Raw genomic sequence first — 10,386 nt, forward strand, 5'->3', positions numbered from 1 at the left:
GCCGTCCAACCTACCGCAGCATCCTTTCTCAGCAGCCGAAATATGGGCTCACAAGTTGCTGTGAGTTGAGCGATGAACCTGCTGATGTAATTGAGTCTACCCAGCAAACTCATTACCTCTGTTTTGTTCCTTGGCGGTGGCAAATCTCGGATGGATTCAATTTTGGATGGGTCTAACTCAATCCCCCATCGACTGACGATGAATCCTAGCAACTTTCCTGATGGAACCCCGAATGCGCATTTGGCCGGGTTAAGCTTGATATCATACCTTCGGAGTCTTTGGAAAAATCTCCTTAGGTCTGCCACATGGTCCTCCTGACGCCAAGATTTGATGATCACATCATCGACGTACACCTCGATTTCTTTGTGTATCATGTCATGAAACACGGCAGTCATTGCTCGCATGTACGTTGCCCCGACGTTCTTTAACCCGAACGGCATTACCCGATAGCAGTAGGTTCCCCATGGCGTAATAAACGCTGTCTTCTCAGCATCCTCTTCGTCCATTAGGATCTGATGATAACCCGCATAGCAATCCACAAAGGATCCGATCTCGCGCCCAGCGCAATTATCGATCAGGATATGAATGTTGGGTAACGGAAAATTGTCCTTGGGACTTGCTTTGTTGAGGTTGCGGTAGTCGACGCACACCCTGATTTTTCCATCCTTCTTTGGGACTGGTACCACATTGGCCAACCACTCGGGATATCGAGTGACCCGAATGACCTTCGCCTGCAACTGCTTAATCACCTCTTCTTTGATCTTTACACTCATTTTTGTTTTAAATTTCCTTAGCTTTTGCTTGACCGGAGGGTATGCCGGGTCAGTGGGCAATTTGTGAACCACTAAATTAGTGCTTAATCCTGGCATATCATCATATGACCATGCAAAAACATTTTGAATTCCATGAGGGTTTCGATCAATTCTTCCCTGACATTCGGCTCAATGTGGATGCTAATTTTGGTCTCTTGGACGTTATCAGCGTCTCCTAGATTCACAGCCTCAGTGTCATTTAGGTTAGGCTTGGGTTTCTCTTCAAATTGGCACAGTTCTCGGTTTATCTCTTCGAAGGCTTCACCTTCGTCACATTCAGATTCATCATCACAAACGACCTCTTGCATCATTGAGTCGGATTCAGATTGATTTATTAGACTAGGTCGAAGATCCGCTGTGCATGCCATGTCATTAGAACCAGTAAAAAGAGAACTGTTCAGAAAGAAAAAGAACAAAACAAAATTAAAATGGGACAAAAGAAAAGAACTTTATTAAACTTGCAGGATAAAAGGGTTCACACTTTTACAAAAACGAAAGTAAAATTTGGATTACACCCTTGAATAATCCGGACAAAACAAAACACACAAAACATAAATCAAAGCCTACTACCAAGACTCCCCTCGGACAGGAAGAGGAGTAACTGTCCAATTGTTGGTCTTGGCCTCAGGCCCCACAAACTGTATCTCTGCTCTGCTGGAACCTTCTCCAGCTTCCACCATACTGACATCCGCGAATAGCTTCTCAAAACTCTGATTCAGGTCTTCATTTATACCGATCAAAGGTCCTAGAATCTTTGGGACCGGTGACCCCTTGGCACTTGCTTTGACAAAAGACCTTGAGAGGCGTGGCACTAGTTTAGGCAGAAACCAGACCCTCTTCTTCATTTTTCGCGCTTGCTTTCTATCTGCTGCGGTTGGTTTGAACCCCAATCCGAAAGTTTCCAGATTTTTAGGAAGGGAGACAGGTTGGACAATCCCTTGAAGCTCGACTCCCAGGCCTTTTCCCGGCACAAATCCATTACCCAGCATTTCTGAGACCATCATGACTGTTGCGGCAGCTACCCTAGGGTGCGGGATGATTTCTCCTTCAGAAATTTTGTTGGCCGACCCTGTATCGAAAATCTGGTAGACCCAAGGACCTTTGTCATCAGCGGTCTCTATGAAAGGTACAATGGTTCCGCCCATGGTGCACGTTGTATCCTCGCCGTGTAACACGACCTCTTGTCTTTCCCACTCGAACTTCACCATCTGATGTAGGGTGGAAGGCACCGCTTTGGCTGCATGAATCCATGGTCGACCTAACAGCAGGTTGTAAGATACCGTGGCGTCTAATACCTGGAATTCCATGGTAAACAGGACCGGACCAATGGTCAGTTCAAGTACAACATCCCCTACAGTGGCCGTTCCGTTTCCGTCAAACCCTCGGACACAGATACTGTTCTTGTGGATCCTTCTGTGGTCGATCTTCAACTGGTTCAAAGTAGATAGTGGGCAAATATTGGCGCTTGAGCCGTTATCCACCAATACTCGAGTTACCACCGAGTCTTCACATTTGACAGCTAGGTATAGAGCTTTATTATGCTCCGTACCTTCCACCGGCAGGTCATCATCTGAGAATGTTACCCTGTTCACCTCGAAAATCTTGCTGGCAATGGTTTCCAGGTGGTTTACAGAAATCTCACTGGGTACATGAGCTTCGTTCAATATCTTCAGCAGGGCCCGACGATGCTCCTCAGAATGGATCAGTAACGACAACAGTGAGATCTGGGCCGGTGTTTTTCTCAGCTGTTCGACCACAGAATAGTCCTGTACTTTCATCTTCCTCAGGAACTCTTCAGCCTCTTCTTCGGACACAGGTTTCTTGGTTGCAACTGGGTTGGTTCTTCTTAGCTCCACCGGAGCAAAACATCGACCTGATCGAGTCAGCCCTTGCGCTTCACAACTGACTTCTTCCACCTGTTTTCCTTTGTACATCACCACCGCCTTTTCATATTTCCAAGGCACAGCCCTGCTGTCAATCATCGGCAGCTGGACCACAGGCTTTATGGTCACCCGTTCTCTACATACCCCTTTCAACACGACCGCCGGTGTGGGCGGGATCCCTGGTATTACCAACTTGCTTGGCTCGGGTTTGCTTGTTATGGCGGACGGGCTCTTTCCCAATATCACTACCGGCTTGACGCCTTCTCCCTGCGACTGTACACTCGTTCCTCCACTGGTTGAGACTTCTTTCGGGGCGGCTTGGATCATCATCACTGTTTGTGAGGGTTTTCTCAATTCTCCTCCCTCACACACCAACTCAATCATGTGAGTTTCGTGGTGCGCTGGCAGTGGGTTTTGGTTGATGTTAGGAGCTTCTGGTGTCTGGACCTCGATCTTATTGGTGTCGATAAGATCCTGTATGGCATGCCTTAACTTCCAACACTTCTCGGTGTCATGCCCGAGCATCCCTGAGCAGTATTCACAACTTATTGATCGATCCAAATTCTGAGGTGGGGGATTTGGTTCTCGAGTCTGGACAGGACTAACCAAACCCAATTGCCTCAGCTTGTGGAACAAAGCGGTGTAGGTTTCTCCCAACTCCGTGAAAGTTCTCTGCTTCCGCAACCTGTCATTCCTAGCATCTGGATTTCCCCGGAAGCCTGCCCCTGAAGGGTTTCTATACGCCCTCGGTGGAGGATAGGTGTTTTGTGGTGGTGCATATATGTTCTGGGGAGCCGGCGCGCGCCATTGTGGGCGAACCGGAGGCTGAGTGTATGCTTGGGCCTGGTGTACGGAACAATGTGGTTCTCGAGGTGGATAGAAATTTTGTGGTGGGTTGTATGGGTAGTTTGACCTGTGAGGTCTGGGTTGGTTGTAGTGCGGCCTGCCAGCCCTGGACCAACTGCCTGCCTCGATCGTGGCAACCTCTTCTTTCTTTCTTCTCAGCGCACCTCCCGTGCCGCTTTGAATAGCCTGGGTTGTGGCTTTGAGTGCCGAATAGTTCAAGATTTTGTCAGACCTCAGACCCTCTTCTATCATGACCCCTATCTTGACCACCTCGTTGAAAGATTTTCCAACTGTTGTCACCAAGTGACCAAAATAGGTTGGATCCAGTGTCTGCAAGAAATAGTCCACCATCTCTCCCTCTCTCATGGGAGGATCGACTCTAGCTGCTTGCTCTCTCCAGCGGAACCCGAACTCGCGAAAACTTTCCCCGGGTTTCTTCCCAGTTCTCAATAATGTGAGACGGTCAGGGACTATCTCGAGATTGTACTGGAAATGACCTGCAAAAGCCTGCGCCAGATCATCCCACGTGTACCACCTGCTGGAATCCTGCCTGGTATACCATTCTAGTGCAGATCCGCTCAGACTTTGGCCGAAATAAGCTATCAGCAGCTCATCCTTGCCGCCTGCCCCCCTCATTTTGCTACAGAATCCCCGCAAATGTGCCATGGGATCACCGTGCCCTTCATATAAATCAAACTTAGGCATCTTGAACCCAGCCGGGAGTTGGACGTCTGGGAAAGGGCACAGGTCTTTGTATGCTACGCTGACTTGATTGCCCAGCCCGTGCAAGTTCCTGAAGGACTGCTCCAGGCTTTTGAACTTTCTCAATACTTCATCCTGTTCAGGGGCCTTAGCTGGCTTCTCAATCTCTGCCGGCACTTCCAAATGTGGATTGTAAGCCTGTGGTTCGGGGGCATGAAACGTAGGCTCGGGGGGATAATATTGTGTATCGTGAGCCTGAAACAATGGCTCACTGGTCGTTCTTTGCAAAGGGGCTGATGTTGGTCCCACAAAAATGGGAATATTGGGTGTTGGGAGAGGTTGATGGGGTGGTGGAGCTTGGGAATCATGAGGGCTTCTTTCTTGATGATAAAGGGGATTTGGGCGGCTTGTGGAAGGGCCAGAGTGAGGGTATTCCGGCATGTGCCCCAGTGTTTCAGGGCTCTTTTGTGTTTTGGCTATGGCTAGCTGCATTGCATTCATCTCTAGTCCCATCCTTTCAATCTTTTCCATCGCTTCTTTTAGCAACTGGCTCATCGGCCTCTCTTCCTCATTACTATTCTCTGAAGTAGTCATGCTGGTTGCTATCGGTCCTTTGGATCTGGTTTGATAGGAGTGTGTTGCCAGAGTTCTTTAACAATTGATTTGTTTGATTCAGACAACAACAAACTTTGTTAGCGTTAGAGTTTAACATATTTGATCATAACACATAGAGGATGCAATGCACCTAGGCAGTTAATCGTTTCTACATGCTTTGCTTCAAACAACATGCGTCATCCCGGTTTGCTCATTCATCCCTTTTTAAAGTACTTTGGGAAACCCTGTGTTTTATTTTGTATTTTTATTTTTATTTATTAAAAGCGGTCGAATCTTATGGGGATTGCCTACGTATCACGTCCCCGCGTGAATCAGACCAGGCGTAGTTCTGCCTTAAAGTAAAGAAACACAAAATTCTTGTGAAATCGTTAAATTCATTCTCAAAATTTTGCTATTACAAATTACTTCAAGCAAGGAATAGCAATAGTACAGACTCCACAGTTCTTAACCCGTTTTGACTAAAAGAAAAGAAAACAACATATGGAAAAGCAACAAAGCCAAATAAACAAGACTCAACCAAAGATTAATTTTCCAACTTAGGGGCCCGCGAGGCATCATTCGGCCTTTCCGCGGCCCTTGGTGTGAGGTCCCTCTGCAGGCTTTTCAACTCATTCATGATTCGGTGGACGCAACCCATGATGGAAACAAGGAGGGTCTTCCGAGGCATTTGCTCGCATGCCAGGCATCTCATGTAGATGTAATGCCCAATCTCGTCGATCCTTCCTCGAATGTTGTCCCTTTCTGCGAACAAATGCCTTATCTGTCGGTTCTTCAATCCCAGTGTTTGCGCATTGTTGGCAAGCTGATCCTGGAACATCTCCATTTGTCTTTCCATTCTGGTCATTGCATCGTAACATCGCCTTCTGTCGGCTTGGGCATCTCGTGCTTGTTTGACGATCCGATCATGTAGAGTGGAGTTCGTCTCCCTTAATATTCCGACGCTCATTTCATAATCCCTTATGACCTGTTGCAAACGCTGCTTCCGGGCCATTGTGTACCTTGCCCATCTGACCTTCATCCTTGCTATGCAAGCTTCTGATTGTTCTAATTCTTCTTGGCTCTGGATGACCTGACTTCTCAAACTTGCTATCAATCTTTCGTCAGAGCGACGCTTCTGTCGGTCAACGTTACTCTTACTGGCTTGGCGAAGGCGGGCCTTCAAGGTTTGGTTTTCTTGGGCTAGCTTGTTTCTTTCAGCCTGCTCCGAGGCGACTTGCACATTGTTCTCAAATACAAGCCTTTCGACTTGTTGCTTTAGCTTCCCGATTTCCACCCGGTAACCTTCCTCCCTTTTTAACCATCCCCATTGCTCTTGTGAATCATCTGTGAAGTGTTGGACGTGTGCCCTTTTAGCAGGTCTTTGCCGAATCTGAAACCTTCTTTCGAACCAAGCATCGTACTTTGGGTCTACCTCACCTTTAGCTAGTTCTCGCACCATGGTCTTGGGCTCCAAGAATCTACATTCATGCCACAGTTTTCTAATCTTCCCCTCGGGGAATATGACTCCCGGGCTTAATTCCAAGGCATGCTTGCTCAGATCTTCATCAGTAGGGACTACTTGAAACCTGCCCAGTTGTCGTAATACCCGATGAGGGGCATATGGCTGGATGCTGCGAAGCCCCATTAAGAGAACATGACATTCTTCAGCCGACATGTAGATCACCTCAGTATCAGTCAACCAACCGAATGCCCATTCAATTTGGTCAGCTGTTGTTGACCTTAACCGTGTAAACCATGCTTCGACACCTTCAGGGAAATCTGGCGCCTGTCATGCGCTTCTTGAATCCGCTGATACAATTCCTCTCGGTCAACCCGTGGTTCATGTATCCTACTCGGTGATGGAGATGTTCCTGCATCCATAGCTGAAGTAACAGGTTGCAACCTTGGAAGAACTTGCCTCCTTCTCGGCATATAGTCAGAGCCCGGTAGATTTCGGACAAAATCAAAGGAACCACAGTACTATTGGTTCTTTTGATTGCAACGTCGGCCATACCTACCAGACCTATCTCTATCTTTTTATCCTTCCTTGGACAGACCATGACTCCCAAGAATGCTGTGATAAAAGCCAAAGTACGTCTTGCTTCCCATTTGTTTCTGTTCCCGCCGTGAGTTAGCCCAAGGTTCGGTTCCTCGAAACCCTGCGGGGTCCCGTACCGCTGATACAAGAAATGGAGATCACAACACCCTCTCGATAAATCGTCATGTTGTATCTTCCGACTGATGCTTAGTAGATCCAGAAACGCATGCGGAGACACTGGCCTTGGCGAAAGCAAATATTGCCCTCTTAACCTCTCATTCAATCCCGCATATCCGGCGACTTCCTCAAGTGTTGGTGAAAGTTCAAAGTCAACAAAACGGAATACATTGCGGGTTGGGTCCCAAAATGGTATTAGAGCTTCAAGAATATCTGTCCTTGGCCTAACGCCCAACAAATTTACAAAACCTCCCAATATTCTTCCTACTACCTCTTTGCTATTGGCTTCCAAATCATTCCACCACATGTGGAGTTGTAGGGGGACCTCGCTGAGGGCCGAGAATGGTTCATTTTGCTCTGTGCTCATCCTGCACATTTATTAAGGTGACCTTTTAGGCGAAAACAGAAACCTTTATTTTGACTCTAAACAAAAATCTTGGAAAACAAAACAAACAGTATACATATTTATATACATGTGTATATGTACATATATGCTTTATGGTATATCATTATTGGTAAAATGAAAAAGGGAGTTGGACCCGATGAGGGTTGCCTACGTATCTCACATCCGGTGAGAATCAAACCGACGTAGTTCGGGTCAATAAGAGATAAACAATAATAAACATTTTTTCAATTTTCATATTAAAACAGACCGGGTTTCAAAGATTTGAAGATGACCTACAAACTCGAAAGTCAAACACCCGCATATTCTAATCAAAAGATTTACAAACGGCCAGTTTCTTTCCCCGTTTGACAAATGCAACCAAACGGCTATTTTTGCAAATGTGGCCCCTTCCAAATTTCACATGAATTTTGAGGCCGGGGAGGATTATTTTATGACACCTTACAAACTTGTCCGTTCTTTTACGAAAATAACCTTTCGACAACTGAAAGATACTCTAAGGCTATTTCGGCAAGAACGGTTTAAGACGCGGCCGAGGCTGGCTCGGCTTATTATGACAAAATTCCAACGGTATTTTTCTTTTCAAATTATAATAAAACCTGGTGTTGCAAACACGGCCCTTCAGCGCCTCGGGGACGAAGATTTTTAAGGCTGTGTGGGTCCATATCTCAAAATGACCCAAAGGCGGCTGTTTATGCCAAATCAGCCTCCCGGCGTCCCTTTCGGGAACATTTGACTATTTATGACAAAACAGCATCACCTGAATTATTTATAACTCTTTTTATCGTTTTTCAAATTAGAAAAGTCAATATTGCAAACATGGCCTTTCAACGTCTCGGGGACGAAGATTTTTAGGCTGTGGGGGTCAACTGGACCAAGACTTAAAAAAATGACCCAAAGGTGGCTGTTTATGCAAAGTCAGCCTTCCGGCGTCCCTTTCGGGAACATTCGGCTATGTCTTGATGAAGCAGCGTCACCCAACTTCTTTATGACAAAATTAAAGTTTGACATATATTTTTTGTTTATTATTATTAATTTGTTTTTGGCTTTTTAGCAAAAGGTGGGGTTGGACCCGATGAGGGTTGCCTACGTATCTCACATCCGGTGAGAATCAAACCCGCGTAGTTCGGGCAAATAAACTATTTTGGGGAAGACCCTTTTCCATTTTCTATTTTTTATTATATTTTTTCCACAACAATCAAATAGACTATTATTTTTCATTCATAACAAACAAACAAATTAACAAAGAAAACATACAAAAAACATAAAACATTCCTTCTTTTTCCTTTGTTTTTCTTATTCTAGAAAAAAGAAATTTTTTTTTTGGAATTTTTACCTTGCTTAAAAAATATTTTTTTTTTGAATTTTGGATTTTAAAGAAGAATCAAAATGTTTTCGGATTTTTTTTTTAATTTTGAATTTTTTTTGATTATATATATATATTTATTTTGGAACAGATAATAAAATCACGTTAACGCCCGACTCTTTTTATTTTTATTTGGCATTTTCATAGACAACCAAAATAAGATAAAAAAAACATTTTTTTTAAAAAAAACCAGACTTTTTTTTTTGATTTTTATTTAATGGCACAACAAACTATTTTCTTTTTGGGAAAAAAAACAAGACAGAACAATGATGATTTTTTTCTTCTATTTTTCCTTTGCTTTTAATATAACAAACTAATAAGACATTTTTTTTTTATTTTCTCAAAATTTCTGCAGAGTTTCGATACTACTTGGACATTGCTTTTTTTCTAAAAATAAGTAGTTATATCTCTACACTGTTATTTTCTCCTCTTTTTTCACGATTTTCTAATTTATGGAAAATGATGACAACATACAAAATCTTTTGAATTTTCATGCTCTTTTATATATATATATATATATATATATTTTATATTTATTTTATATTTATTGTATTTTTTTTCAAAAATGTGGCATGGGGGACATAGGGAATTCCAAGACTTCTTGGATTCCGCAAATGTTCCCCATGTGCTTTTCCCAAAAATGAAGCATGGGGGACATAGGGAATTCCAAGACTTCTTGGATTCCACAAAGGTTCCCCATGTGCTTTTTCCCAAAATGTAAAGCGTGGGGGACATATGGAATACCAAGGCCTCTTGAATTCCACAAATGTTCCCCATGCTTTTGATTAAAATAAGATCATGCTGGAAAAACGTGCGGCCTTCTTATTAAACGTGATCAACATAACAATTCACCCTTGAATAAGTACAACATGTAGCACATAGGATGCCAAAAGATGGTCTATTATTTTCAGGTTGCTTGTCCTAGACGGACCCAACCCCTGTGTTGAGTCCCCTAAGTCAAATGCACATGATGCAAATAAACGTTCCTACTAGGGATCCGGCATGTGGCTTTGTTATACTAGGTTCAGAACCTGGGTGTTTGTTCTAGACCTGGCTTACCCGAGCGGACAGCTCGAGCCGAGGGGGGGCAGCGTACCGGGAATACAGAAGCTTCACCGGCTTAGCAACTTGTCCGAACCTCGTTCTAAATTGGGATTTGACACTATACAGAAAAGAAGTCGTACGAAGTACACCCTTCTTCATGATTTAGAAGACTCAGAAAGGATAGGGGTTTCGGCACAGTTTATATACAGTTCACGTAATATCAAAGCGGTAAAAGACAACCAATTAGCACATTAAGCATAGATCGTGTAACAAAATCAGATAAAACCAAATATAACAATTTATCTAAGCTCGAATTTCTAACCCTGAACCAGAGATTTTGGGCTTGATCCCCAGCAGAGTCGCCAGAGCTGTCACACCTCCTTTTTACCCGATGGGGTGCATGGGAGTTTTTTCCAATTAAAGGACAATCGAAAGGGGATTTATTTATTTATTTCAGAGTTGCCACTTGGGAGATTTAGGGTGTCCCAAGTCACCAATTTTAATCCCGAATCGAGGAAAAG

Source organism: Nicotiana sylvestris, chromosome 8 (assembly GCF_000393655.2).
Source record: "Nicotiana sylvestris chromosome 8, ASM39365v2, whole genome shotgun sequence".
Classification (NCBI taxonomy): Eukaryota; Viridiplantae; Streptophyta; class Magnoliopsida; order Solanales; family Solanaceae; genus Nicotiana; species Nicotiana sylvestris.